This window comes from Macrobrachium nipponense, chromosome 1 (assembly GCF_015104395.2).
Source record: "Macrobrachium nipponense isolate FS-2020 chromosome 1, ASM1510439v2, whole genome shotgun sequence".
Lineage (NCBI taxonomy): Eukaryota > Metazoa > Arthropoda > Malacostraca > Decapoda > Palaemonidae > Macrobrachium > Macrobrachium nipponense.
This window is the reverse complement of record NC_087200.1, coordinates 1,244,703-1,259,619: the sequence shown is the minus strand read 5'-3', so window position 1 is coordinate 1,259,619 and position 14,917 is coordinate 1,244,703. Positions and strand designations below refer to the sequence as shown.

The 14,917-nt window shown below is 41.3% G+C and overlaps 1 protein-coding gene across 2 annotated transcripts in view; it reads right to left on the bottom strand.

Moving 5' to 3' along the window:
• The window catches only part of LOC135219093 (NAD(P)H pyrophosphatase NUDT13, mitochondrial-like), a 261,858-nt gene that overhangs the window by 170,621 nt on the left and 76,320 nt on the right, over positions 1-14,917 (bottom strand). The window lies entirely within an intron of this gene.

Here is a 14,917-nt window from a genome sequence, read left to right as displayed (position 1 = left end):
TCCATACAAGACATCACGCTTAAGAGACCTGCCACGTCCGGGGAGTCCTTCGCTTCCACTTTCTTGGCGAGGGCGCTCAAAGACCAGTCAAGAAAGTTCAGGACCTCAAAAACCTTGAACACGCCCTTCAGCAAATGATCTGACTCTTGCATTGTCCACTGAATCTTCGCCGAAGACATGGCACGTCTACGATTGGCATCGACGATACTGGAGAAATCTGCCTGAGAGGAGGCAGGTACTCCAAGGCCCAGGACTTCACCAATCTCATACCAAACACTAGACTTCGACGCCAATCTTGCAGGGGGAAAACTGAATGCAGTTTTACCTCGCTCCTTTTTATCCTTCATCCACTCGTCCATCTTCGCGAGAGCTTTCTTGGCGGAAATGGAAAGGATCATCTTCGTAAAAGAAGACTTATTCTGAGTTCTCCCACAAAGGAACTGGGACAGGGGAGAACGAGGGGCTGCGGGCTTAAAGTCTTTCGAAAAGCTCTTGAAAAAGAAGCATAAGGTTCTTATAGTCTGAAGGGGGAGCTTGTTCTTTCGTCTCCTCCTCCGAAACTACTTCTACCATCTCCAATGGTTTATCCTTGTCTTGCTCCATGTCGGATGATGTAGCAGTCGCAATAGCTGGGGTGTTGCTGGTACCGATGCGTTCCTTAGAACTATCATCAACTGGAACGTCACGCTTACGAGCGTCGGCATCACGTTCATTTCTTGAACTATCATCAACTGGAACGTCGCGCTTATGAGCGTCTGCGTCACGTTCATTTCTTGAACTACCATCAACTGGAACGTCGCGCTTACGAGCGTCGGCATCACGTTCATTTCTTGAACTATCATCAACTGGAACGTCACGCTTATGAGCGTCGGCGTCACGTTCATTTCTTGCACACGCACTGGCGTCATGTTCGGAAATGTGACGCGCGTGTACATCATGTTTGTGTGCTTTGCGAGCGTCACGCTTGTTCGCACGCTTCTTGCTGCTGACACTCAGCGAAGTCTCCATATGTCCCAGAGCGTCATGCTGACGCTTCGGTTCTTGCAGCCTTCCCATCAGTGCTGACAACTGCCGCTGCATTCCTTCCAGCATATCCTTGGTAGAGGACCAAGATGTCGCGTCCGATTCGTCCGCACGATCTCTAACCTGCGGAGCAAAATCAGCTAAGGATTCCTGTGGACGCTTTGCAGGAAAGTCGTTTGGCGAATCCTCCCAAGCAGAAGGCGGATGAGGAGCATGCAGCGATGGAGCTGCTAAGCTGTAATCTAAGCTATCAAGCTTGGGAGCGTGAGCAGCAGGAGAGGTGGGAGTCCTTACTACCTTGCTCTATTTAGCTGGGGAAGCTTCCGATGATGAAAACCTCTCCGGAGAACTCCAGTGACTGCAGCCCGGTCGTTGCTCATCAGACGCGACCGCATCACCTCGAGGTAACTTCCTCTTGAGAGGACGAGAAGACGTGGAGCTCCACCAACCTCGACGAGGGGAGACGTCGTTGGATGACGAACCAAAAACACTTGACACGCCTTTTCTATGGCTGTCTGAAGCAACCTGGGAGGCCTCAACAGGTTTGCTCGACCGATTGGACGCACCCTCCACTACACTGACACTAACACTTGTTTTGTCACTGACACTGATTTTTGTACCCGCACTAAAAGCACTTACAATCGTCCAGGTACGATTGCCTTGCTCAGTCAGAGAGGCAATTTGCTGCCCCATTTTCTCAAGTACAGCTTGAATACCCGCCATACCCAAGTCTTTCGCCCCCGACTCGATGACAGGTACGAGAGCTGCTACCTCTACTAAGTGATATTCAGAAGGAACAGGAGAAGGAACTATGGGGTTGTTTACTACTTCCTGACTAATAGATGAACGGGAAAGGGAACTCTTAGTTCTTCTAACCCTATCTCTTTCAAGTTTACGGACATACCTGTCCAACTCCTTCCATTCTTTATCATTCAAAATCATGCACTCCTCACATCTATCCTCAATCGTGCAAATACGACCTCTACAATTCACACAAAGTGTGTGGGGATCAAGAGAAGCTTTTGGAAGTCTAACTCTGCACCCCGCCTTACTGCAGACTCGATAAACAACTCCAGAGTCCGACATCATTAATTGAGTAATCCAAAACAAAATCCTAATTCAATCCAAGTCAATAACAGCGAAAGCCAAAACAATACTTCACCAAAAGATGAAATACTCTAGCGAGCAGTGAAAATCCTATCGAGGAACCAACAACGGTAATGTTGCTGGCTCGGGCGACAGAGAAAATCTGAGGTTTCCAGGTAACTATCTAGAGGGCGTACAGGTAACGATCACCTGACCAACTGTCGGCGATTGCCGCGAGTTTTGAAAATCTGTTGTAACGTCATAACGTCAGAGAATATAGCTATGTATATAACTGACCTGGACAAAAAGCACACGTACTTGCAGTATTTTCAATCACACTACACAAAGCAAACCAAGTTTGAGAGACACAAAGCATACGACGAAAGGCGGGCAGAGAGAGGTGGAGAACACGTCTGTCAACCAGCGCCGCCGAAAGCAAAGTGGATCTTCACCTCCCAGTTGCGCGGTGCGCGGACTGTCGGACAAGCAGTTAACTACCGAACTCCCTTGTTCGAAGCTTACGACCAGTTCCAGCTGCCGTAAGTAACATTCCTATTGTAAAGGACCGATGGTTTGTATTCGTATCGGAACAATACGCTTTTACTTTTCTTCTGTGATGAAAAAATGTTATTGTTATAATACAATTAAGTTTGTTCATACTTACCTGGCAGATATATATGTAAGACATAGGGTTTTGATTAATAATATATTGTTCGTGCATTCTCTGTAACCTGTGGAATGTGGAGGACAGGGCAGAGTAACGACCTGAGAATAGCTGATGAATGAGTTTCTAGGGGATGGCGTGAGATAAAAATGCTTAGTTCGTCGAGTCAATGTACGACAGTTTATGAACTCTTCCCAAAGTGCCTTTGTGAAACTAGATGCAGCTAGAACCGCGAGGCGCTAGCGAACTGTGTGTTCGTATGTGCGTGTGCGCCTCTTCTATTCATAATGCCAAGTTTATGGGAAGACTTGCACAGACATTCGGGGAGGAAGGCGAAGCCATGATGGCAGATGCCAAAGTGTTTTTATTTATCAGTGAGTGATATTCCGGTTGGGAATGGACGGTTCTGGATTTCGGTGGGACAGAGTTCCCAGGGAAAGGTGTGACCTTTTGGGTGACTTGACAATGAGTTGTTTTAAGTTAGTCTGTAAGACTGGATTACTTAGTTAATCGACTTAGTTATTATTGTAAATAAACGTTATGTTATGATGCAACTCTCTCATTTTCATTACCTGTTAGAATGGAGAAAGAGGTGGAGAGAGAGAGAGAGATGGGGTGATTGCCGAGAGAGAGAGAGAGAGAGATGGGGTGATTGCCGGGAGAGAGAGAGAGAGCCTGTGTGTATAATGGAGTTATGGGGTCTGCCTTCCGTTTCGTGTCCACGCTTACCGTATGAATACATGGCGGTTTTCCCCATGTTTATAGTGGTGGCAGACGGTTAAAGAGGGGATATAAAAGGTTTTCTTGCTTTTCTATGCCTAGGAACGCCAATGAAGAGATGGTTGGCCAGTTAGGAAAAAGGGGTAGAGAAAATGTCCGTCCGTGGGATGGGGGGATGAGGAAAGATTTTCTATTAGGGTCATCAAATTTGCTCGTACCGAGATTCTTCAGGGCGGGAGTCGTGAGACAAGCAACTCAGTCTAGTTTGTAAGGGAGTGTTGCTAGGAGTCATCTCACCGGTCGCGTTTGTATTGTGCCGACGAGATTTACGCGTTTTTATGGAGAATTTCGAGTTCCTTTTGTTCCCATTATGGAGTGGTAAGTGTTAAAGAACTATTGTTTATCAAAAAGGAGTGGATTTTTGTTTAAATATTTCAGGGAAATGGGATTGGTTCAAGAGGTCAAAACAATTTTTTCTTTCCCCATAGTGAAGTGTTTTCTTTATTTGCACGTGTTTATAATAGACGTATGCATTCGTCTTTGTTTAAAACATAGGAGTGTATTTTTTCTTTTTTTATGCATGGGAACTGTGCTTATATAAGCATATTTGGCTTAGTGACACAGAGCGGCCACAATTTTAAGGGCTCAGCATATTTCTGCAGAGAGGCGCCTTGCATTGCGAGGGTACGGGCATCCCTTGGGAGGGTAGTTGCATGGGTACCACTAGCCTCACTCGAGAGATAGTGCAGGGATGGGGATACTACTGGTATGCCTCGGGCTGTTCTGCCGCTCGACTGAGGGGTTGTTCTCAGGGGGGGAGAAATTCTTTTTTCTCAGTGTGGGTGAATTCCCCCTTTTCCTTTTTTTTTCTTAGTGTTGGAGATGGGTCTGGCCTTGACATTGGATGCTAAGATATCAGCTGATTGATTAGTTGATGAAGTGAAATGCCCGTAGAGTCTTTTTTTAAGAAAAGAGATTTTTTTTTCTCTCCCTTGGATGAAGAGAAAAGGAAATGAAAAGAGATTTTTCTTTTACGAGAATGAGGGGAAAAGTAGTTAACATGCACGGGATGTGTTATATGTTTCTTTGTGCCTTGAAAGACACAAATATAAGGGGGATACACAGATTATTTTTTTTTATTGTGTCGGAGAAATTACTTTGAAATGCCGATGATTGGTGTTGTATCTGTGTTGTGTGGCAATGGTGTTATGTCATGGTGTTGCATGCGGGAGAAATTGTATGTCATAAGATTCAGCATTACTGTTGTATGCTATTTTGAATTTCACCCTTACTTGAGAATTATTGCTGTGGAGAGTTATTATTATTGTTATTATTAATTATTATTATACTTGAGATGTGTCACGGGAGGTTTGCCTAAGTATAATTATCATTACGGGAGAATTGTTTTGCGAGAGATTTGAGATATTTCATGGGAGATTATTCAATAATTATTACAGATAATTATTCAAGGAGAATTATTACGATGAATTAATGGAGAAGTCTGTGTTAATTATTTGTTGAGTTTTTGTAACTTTGGAGAATATTTCAGTGATTCACGGGGATGAGTTTTGCTGAATCTTGATGAATCTGGCTGAATCTTGGTGAATTGTGTGGGATTTTGCTGAATTTTGTGCTGAATTTTTGGAGAATGGACAAGCATTAACATTGGTGATATTTTTTTGTACTGATACTGATGATTTTGATGATAGCAATTTTTTTTTGGTGATTTTGTGATAATGATATTTCTGATACTGATTTTTTATGTACTAATACGTGGGTGTTTTAATGCTGTCAAGGGAGGTGAAATCTTTTGTGATTATGGGAAGAACTAACAACACATTGTTTTAGTTTTTTTTCCTTTTTTTTTTATGAGTTCAGCAGATAATTGCTTGACATCTAGTGAGTTACGGGAGATAAGTTAATGGTGCCGTTGATTTTTCTTTTCTCCTTTTTTGAAAATTAGCCATCGCTGACACAAGTTTTTTTTTACCATGGGTGAATTTGAATTTGTTTTTTCTCTCCAGTTAGTGTGAATATTATCTCAGTTCGTGACTTAGAGTCATTGTTCGGGAACGTGTTCGTGTTTTAGCTATTTGATGCTATAGAGTAATATAGGGGAGAATTTTTTGCACGTTTTGATTGCATACGTAATGGCACTACATTTTTTCTCTGGATATTTGTGTTCCAGAAATTGTGAGTTTTCTTGCACAATACCCTTGGTTGTATTTGTGACAACTTTGTGAGAGATAGGAAACTTGGTTAAGTTTTCTAGTGGCTTATGTCGTAGTGCATATGGGGAAGTCTTTGCTTAGACACTGTGATTTTGGAGTTCTGTTATAATGACTTGTGGCACATTGGTGGTTTTTTCTAGAATTTTCTAGACAGTTTTATATGCCGAGTTTTTGCCCTTTTTTAGCAGTTATGCTAAACGGAGAGAGTTTTTATAGTTTTTGACTATAACATTGAGTTATTCTTTGGAGAATTTTTGTTATAATTGAGATATATTATTTTGGAGAGATAATTGGAGGTATATATTATTTTGGAGTTATATTTGAGATATAATATATGGGAGATATATTTTTGGCCATTTTTGATATTTGCCAATGTGGTATGAGCTATGTTTAGTTCAATTATTTTGCAGCCATCTTTGTTGCAAATGGAGACACATATTTGGAGATTATGGGGCAATATTTGTGAGTGTGTGAGTTAGTTGCCTTGAGTGCACATTTTTTGGAGATATATTATTTGGAGCCTTGTTTTGTTCCACATGGAGTTATTGTGGAAATAGAGGTAAATATTTTGTATTTGCCGAAATAGAGGTGATTATTCTCTATTCTTGGAGTGGTGTCTTTTTTTCTACTGACATGTGGCTATTAGAGAAATAAGAGAATAATATAAGGGGGTTGGTTATTAACCAAATGGAGGAAATGTTTTTATAACCGGAGGGTGTTATTATTGATATGATGTCTCATAATGGAGTTGGAATTAATCTTGGGCGGGTGACCTTTTTTTTTTTGTGGTTATGGAGTTTTTTTTTCGAGACAAGAGAAGATTTCTGTGGTTCTCTTTTTTGATTTCGTGTCTATTTAGAGGCGAATGGCATTACTGCATTAAGAGTCATTTGGAGATGTGTGTGCATTTTTTATGTTCACAAGTGTGTTATTCTTGGAGAAATATAATTGGGGAAAAGTCATATTGAGAGAATAAGTCTTCGAGACAAATTTTTGAACACATTAGTCATATCCTGGAGTTAATTCTGTGAAATGTGTCAGTTAGACCTTTTTTCTTGAGAATCATGAGTTTCCAAACTTATGTGTCTTACTAGACAATTCTTATGCTGATGTTAGAGCATGCGTCCGCAGGCGATTTTTCTGCTGACAGGCGATGTGATGAGCCGTGTGCTGATTCTTTTCCTCTGATGGTGACAGATCAGAATTTTTGCAATATCTGGAAATGTTAGCTATAGCATTTCACGAAAGCGCATGTATGAGAGTTTGCTTTCTGGCAAATTCCATAACTTTACATGGAGCATTTCTTGGGGAAAACGCGGGAGTTATGCATATTATACATGTGTTATGTATTTTGTGATTGGGGAAATCTACTTGTGATTATTCTCTTTTTTTTTATTATTTTTCTTCCTTTTCCTATGAGAGATATGATTTGGGGATTGAGCTTAAATAGCATTTCTTTTTTGGACGGGAGATTTGATTTTACCGGGAGGTGTAATTTTTCGAGGGTTGTTACTTACGTAAATGGGAGTTTGACATTAAGTCTCATTGTGATTAATTATTGAGCAGTAAAGGGGTTTTTGCTGTTAAAAGTTGGAGATTTTTACTGATTTTGTGGGTTGTCAGAACTTGAGAGAACATTTTTGGGTCTGGGTGTTACGTGATTCTTTTCTTTCTTGGGCTTGTTACGAATTTTTTCTTTTTTTTCTCTTGTGAGCACATTCGAGTTCGAAATGTGAGTGCAGAATTCCGTGGAGTTGCTGTGATTTCTGAGTTGTGTGTGTGCTGATGTGCGAGTTTGGAGAATTGAATTGGAGAACTTGATGTTTTTTTTCTTAGAGAGTTGTGATAATGACTTATCATTTTAGTAGTCATATTTAAGGGAGTTAATTGGGAGACGTTCAGTTAGTATTTCTGACTTTTTGAGATCATTGTTTGATAGAAGTAGTATGTTTGGGTTAATTTTCTTAGATTGACCAAAGACTTGACTGACATACTAACGCCCAAAAAGTCGTTCCCGACGCCAGCAAGACGTCCACCAGCCGTGAGGTTGCTGCCATGTTGCCCAGGGTGATTACAAGTATTTCCATGATGGGTGTTCGACAGAATGAATACAGCGTGTTTTTTGGGGATCTACAAGAAGCCGTGAGAGTCTTCTACGATGAGGGAGGCATTCTGTCTTCCTACAGTTGCTACAGCCTGCTATAGCCTGTTGCTGTCTGTTCAGCTAGTTGCAGACAAGCGAAGAGGGATATTCAAGAATCCTAATGCAGAAAATATGAGAGAAAATGCGTTTTGTGTTATTGGGAGATTAAAGCGTGATAAAACTTTATTTTATAATGCCAGAGACGTGCAGTTTTTCTTATATTTTATTTTAAGCCGGCCAGTGTTTTGTATAAGCAATTTTGCTAGGCGGGAGCTATCATATAGGTGCGAGCCGAGCAATCTTGTAAGACATAGGGTTTTGATTAATAATATATTGTTCGTGCATTCTCTGTAACCTGTGGAATGTGGAGGACAGGGCAGAGTAACGACCTGAGAGTAGCTGATGAATGAGTTTCTAGGGGATGGCGTGAGATAAAAATGCTTAGTTCGTCGAGTCAATGTACGACAGTTTATGAACTCTTCCCAAAGTGCCTTTGTGAAACTAGATGCAGCTAGAACCGCGAGGCGCTAGCGAACTGTGTGTTCGTATGTGCGTGCGCGCCTCTTCTATTCATAATGCCAAGTTTATGGGAAGACTTGCACAGACATTCGGGGAGGAAGGCGAAGCCATGATGGCAGATGCCAAAGTGTTTTTATTTATCAGTGAGTGATATTCCGGTTGGGAATGGACGGTTCTGGATTTCGGTGGGACAGAGTTCCCAGGGAAAGGTGTGACCTTTTGGGTGACTTGACAATGAGTTGTTTTAAGTTAGTCTGTAAGACTGGATTACTTAGTTAATCGACTTAGTTATTATTGTAAATAAACGTTATGTTATGATGCAACTCTCTCATTTTCATTACCTGTTAGAATGGAGAAAGAGGTGGAGAGAGAGAGAGAGATGGGGTGATTGCCGAGAGAGAGAGAGAGAGAGATGGGGTGATTGCCGGGAGAGAGAGAGAGAGAGAGCCTGTGTGTATAATGGAGTTATGGGGTCTGCCTTCCGTTTCGTGTCCACGCTTACCGTATGAATACATGGCGGTTTTCCCCATGTTTATATATATATAGCTGTATTTTCTGAAGTCCGACAGAATTTCAAAACTCGCGGCACACGCAGTGGGCGGCCAGGTGGTAGTACCCATTCCCGCCGCTGGGAGGCGGATATCAGGAACCATTCCCATTTTCTATTCATATTTTCTCAGTGCCACTGTCTCCTGAGGGGAGGTGGGTGGGCACTTAATTATATATATCTGCCAGGTAAGTATGAACAAACTTAATTGTATTATAACAGTAACATTTTGTTCATGAAACTTACCTGACAGATATATATATAGCTGAATCCCACCTTCGGATGGTGGGAAGAGACAGAATAGGATTTTAGGAAACTAAATTAAGTAGATGATATACATCTTGGTTCCTCACCTGTTAGCATAGCTGACTTCGTGATTACTGTCACCTAAGCCTGCTTCTGCTTAATCAGAGTTGCCAGCGAGGCAGAGACCTGTAGTGCTGGTGCGCTCTGGATGCTCTGTCAACGGGGCATGCCAACAACATGACTAGACCATCGAACCATACATATAAGGGCTATGAAGCAACTGACCACCACCTGACCTACTAGACAAAACCCCCTGAAAACTAACCTAATGAATGGAAGATTTTCACAGAAGATCTCACCAACAACCAAAAACACAAAACATTTTAAAAACTAACCTAACTCTTAACTAAGGGAGAGGAAAAGAGCTACCTCAAGCCCCCAAAACTGTGTCTGCAGAAACGTATGGTCCAAGAGAACAACAGTCCTCGTATATCGTTCTCACATCTCTTAAATAGTGTGAGGCGAATACAGAATTGCTCCTCCAAAAGGTGGCATCAAGGATGTCCTTGATTGACATGTTCCTTTGGAAGGCAAGCAAGGTTGCGACAGCTCTGACCTCGTGAGCTTTCACTCGCAAGAGGCTCAAATCAGTCTTCTGGCAAGATGAATGAGCCTCTTTTATAACGTCTCTCAGAAAGAAAGCCAAAGCATTCTTGGATAATGGTAAATCGGGTCTCTTCACAGAGCACCACAGATTATCTGAGGGACCTCGTACTTCCTTCGTCTTGCGAACGTAAAACTTGAGAGCCCTGACAGGGCACAGGACTTTCTCAGGTTCTTGGCCCACAAGGTTCGCCATACCCTTAATCTCGAAGCTCTTGGGCCAAGGGTTAGACGGGTTCTCGTTTTTCGCCAAGAACGTGGGACTCAAAGAGCAGACAGCGTTGTCACCTTTGAAGCCCACCTGTTTACAAATGGCTTGAATTTCGCTAACTCTCTTCGCCGTCGCCAGAACAGTTAGGAAAAGAGCCTTCTTTGTCAAGTTCCGAAGAGACGCTGCATGGAGAGGCTCGAAAGGACTCGACATCAAAAGTCTTAGAAGCAAATCTAAGTTCCAGGAAGGAGGCCTCGCCTGAGTATCTTAATCGTCTCGAACGATCTCAAGAGATCGTGTTGTCAGTAAGGTCTAGGCCTCTGTGCCGAAAGACTGCTGACAGCATACTTTTATATCCCTTGATGGTAGGGACTGCCAACTTCTCCACATTCCTTAAGAATAGCAGGAAATCGGCTATTTGGCTCACAGAGGTAGTGGAAGAGGAAATTCCCTCCTTTCTACACCATGCCCTGAAGGAAGCCCACTTCGACTGGTAAACAACTCTCGATGAAGCCCTCCTTGCGTTGGCCATCGCTTTTGCAACTGTTTTAGAAAAACCTCTCGCTCTGGCCAACTTTTCGATAGTCTGAACGCAGTCAGACCCAGAGCGGAGAGGTTTTGGTGATATCTTTCGAAGTGGGGCCGTTTGAGTAGATCTCTCCTCCAGGGCAACGTCTTTGGGAAGTCTACAAGGAAGGACATTACCTCTGTGAACCATTCTCTTGCAGGCCACATCGGGGCGATCGGGGTCAACCTCGTCCCCTCTGACGCCGCGAACTTCCTCATGACTTCCCCCATGATCTTGAACGGCGGGAAGGCATACAGGTCTAAGTTCGTCCAATTCCAGAGCAGTGCATCTATAGCGATCGCTCCTGGATCCAACACAGGGGAGCAATAAAGAGGCAACCTCTTGTCCTTGACGTCGCAAATAGGTTGACCAGAGGACGTCCCCACAACTTCCATAGCTCCCGACAAACGTCTTGATGCAGAGTCCATTCTGTCGGCAGGAGTTGGTCCTGTCGACTGAGAAGGTTCGCTCTGACGTTCTGGACTCCTGCGATGAATCTCGTCAGGATCTTGACTCGCCTTGCACCTGCCCACAGCAGAATCTCCCTCGCTAGGTAAAATAGAGGTCGGAAGTGTGTTCCTCCCTGATTCTTTAGGTACGCAAGGGCTGTGGTGTTGTCCGAGTTGACTTGGACAACTTTGTCTGCAACCTTTTCTTCAAAGAACTGTAGTGCCAGGAAAACCACCGCTAGTTCTTTCACATTGATGTGCCAGGACACCTGTTTCCCCCCTCCAGGTGCCTGACACTTCTTCCCGTCCTAGTGTTGCTCCCAACCCAAAACGGACGCGTCGGAAAACAACACTAGGTCGGGGCTCAGAAGCTTTAGAGATAAACCCTCTCGAAACTTCCGAGGATCGAGCCACCATCTTAGATGGCTTTTCACCGATTCGGTGATCTTCAAGGTTGCATCCAGATCCTCTTTGACTCTCCATTCCTCTGCCAGGAAAAACTGGAGAGGCCTGAGGTGTAGTCTCCCCAGGGAAATGATATTGTTATGATACAATAAAGTTTTATACATACTTACCTGGGAGATATATACATAGCTATTACTCCGTCGTCCCCGACAGAAATTCGAATTTCGCGGCACATGCGGCAGGTAGGTCAGGTGATCTACCTCAGGTGATCTACCCCCTCACCGCTGGGTGGCGGGAATAGGAACCATACTCGTTTTCTAATTCATATTTTTTCTTCCAGCTGTCTCCTGAGGGGAGGCTGGGTGGGTAATTTAATTGTATATATCTGCCAGGTAAGTATGTATAAAAATGATATTGTTATGATACAATAAAGTTTGTTCATACTCACCTGGCAGATATATATATAGCTGTATTTTCTGAAGTCCGACAGAATTTTAAAAACTTCCGACACACGCAGTGGTCGGCCAGGTGGTTAGTACCCATTCCCGCCGCTGGGAGGCGGGTATCAGGAACCATTCCCATTTTCTATTCATAATTTTTATTTCCACTGTCCCCTGAGGGGAGGTGGGTGGGTACTTGATTATATATATCTGCCAGGTAAGTATGAACAAACTTTATTGTATCATAACAATATCATTTTGTTCATGAAACTTACCTGTCAGATATATATATAGCTGAATCCCACCTTTGGAGGTGGGAAGGGACAGAATAGAAGGATTTTGGGAAACAAATGCATGCAGATGATTTACATCTTGGTTCCACCTGTTAGCATAGCTGGCTTCGTGGTTACTGCCACGTAAAGTCTGCTTGTGCTACTAGAGTTTGCCAAGCGAGTAGAGCCCTATATAGCTGGTGCACTCCAGATGATCTGTCAAAAAACAGGGGCGAGACCACGACGTGACTAGACCATATTGACCATACCATGAGGGCTAAGTATAGTATATATATATATATATATATAGATCATATATATATATAATATATATAATATATTATATCTACCGTATATACTCGAGTAACGTGCGATCTCGCATATCATGCGACCCCAAAATTTTCACCAAATAAACCGGTGTGGTTTTGTCATGTATCTCATGTATCATGCGAGTTCCTTTTCTGAGGTCAGTTCATAAGGTTGGTGGTTTTAGCGTGCTAATGGCAGAGTCGTTCAGATGTGTGCTGCTGCTAGTGAAGTTACGGTAATTTTCTTACTAATCTCGAGAAATTGAATAGAAGATCTCAAGATTAAAAAGAATCCCAAGATAATAAAATAATTGTAAAAATAACACGCCTTGGAGTCCTAAATCACCCTCTCTCTCTCCTCTCTCTCTCTCAGAAATAAATACTGTAATTTGAGTCTTTTACCAACGGGTATCAGTAAATGTGTAGACTGTGTGCGTGTTTTAAAAAAATGTGCAGTACACACACATTCCGATGTTTCGGTTTTTGGAATTTTTCAATTTCGGAAATGTGAGGTCAGATGCATAATCAAACAAACATCAGTACTGCAGCAAAAACATTTTTTTCCTTTATGTTTTTTCATTATTGTTATTTATTAATTACAGTCTATTTAAATAAATATTAATATAATACTGTTACATGAATGTGAGATAATTAAGATCACCTATAATAAAAAATAGTGGGACAATTAACCCTCTTACGCCGATTGGACGTATTAAACGTCGAGTCAAAATGTCTCCCGTATGCCGATTGGACGTTATCATACGTCGGCTCAAAAAAGTTTTTTTAAAAAATTCGCGAAAAAATACTTATAGGCCTACCAGCCGAAAACTTTTGTATCACGCGCCTTGGGGGATGCTGGGAGTTCACGGATCAAGGCGTTGTTTTGTTTACAATCGCTACGCAGCGCGCAAGCGCGAATTAATTTCTTTCTTATCGCACTAAAAAGTATCAGTGACACATCTCGGAAATTATTTCGTCACTTTGGACATAATTATTGCACCATTTTAAATTATCCTTTACATGAAGTATTATATATGAAAATGTGCGCAATTTCATGCACAATACAGCTAAAAAATACTCATGATTGTAGCTTTATCAGTTTTGAAATATTTTCATATAAATAACGATAAGTGCAAAAATTTCAACCTTGCGGTCAACTTTGACTCTACAGAAATGGTCGAGAAACGTAATTGTAAGCTAAAACTCTTACATTATAGTAATATTCAATCATTTGCCTTCATTTTGCAACAAATTGGACGTCTCTAGCACAATATTTCGATTATGGTGAATTTATGAAAAAACTTTTTCCTTACTTCGTGCGATAACTCTTCCGATAAATTTTCGTGCGATTGTCCTAATGTTTACACCCTTTTAAATTTGCCGTTACATAAAGTTTTATATATGGAAATGTGCGCAATTTCCTGCACAACACAACAAAAAACAACCCATGGTTGTAGCTTTTATCAGTTTTGAAATATTTTCATATAAATAACGTTTAAGTGCAAAAATTTCAACTTTCGGTCAACTTTGACTCTACCGAAATGGTCGAAAAACGCAATTGTAGCTAAAACTCTTATATTCTAGTAATATTCAATCATTTACCTTCATTTTGCAACGACTTGGAAGTCTCTAGCACAATATTTCGATTTATGGTGAATTTATGAAAAAAAAAAAAAACATTACGTTCGCGCGGTAACTTCCGAAAAAATCAGAATTTTTTTGTGCGATTGTCGAAATGTTTGCACCATTTAAAATTAGCTGTTACATAAAGTTTTATATATGAAAATGTGCGTAATTTCATGTAGAATACAACTAAAAATGATTGAAGGTTGTAGCTTTTCTCTTTTTTCGAAATATTTGCATATAAATCACGATAATAGAAAAAAACCACGTTCGGTCAAATTTGACTCTACCGAAATAGCTGAAAAACGCAATTGTAAGCTAAAACTCTACGGCCTAGTATAATATTCTGTCATTTTTCTTCATTTTGAAACAAATTTGAAGTCTCTAAAAACAATATTGTGATTTATGGTGAATTTTTGAAAAATATATTTACCTTCACTCCGCGCGCCGATTCGCGGCGCAAGTCTCCGAAATACGTACATGGCAATATCCTAATATATTTGCTCCTTTTCATATTAGCCTTTTTATAGAGTTTCATATATCAAAATGTGCGCAAATTCATGAAGAATACAATAAAAAATAACTGAAGTTGTAGCTTTTTCCATCTTCGAAATATGTCCATATAAAAAAATATATATATTAAAATTTCGACATTCGGTCAAATTTAAACTCGTCCGAAATGGTCGAAATCTGCAATTCTAATCTAAAACTCTTACAGTATCGTAATATTCAATCATTTGTCTTAATTTTGAAACAAATTGGAAGTCTCTAGAACATTATTTAGAATTACGGTGAATTT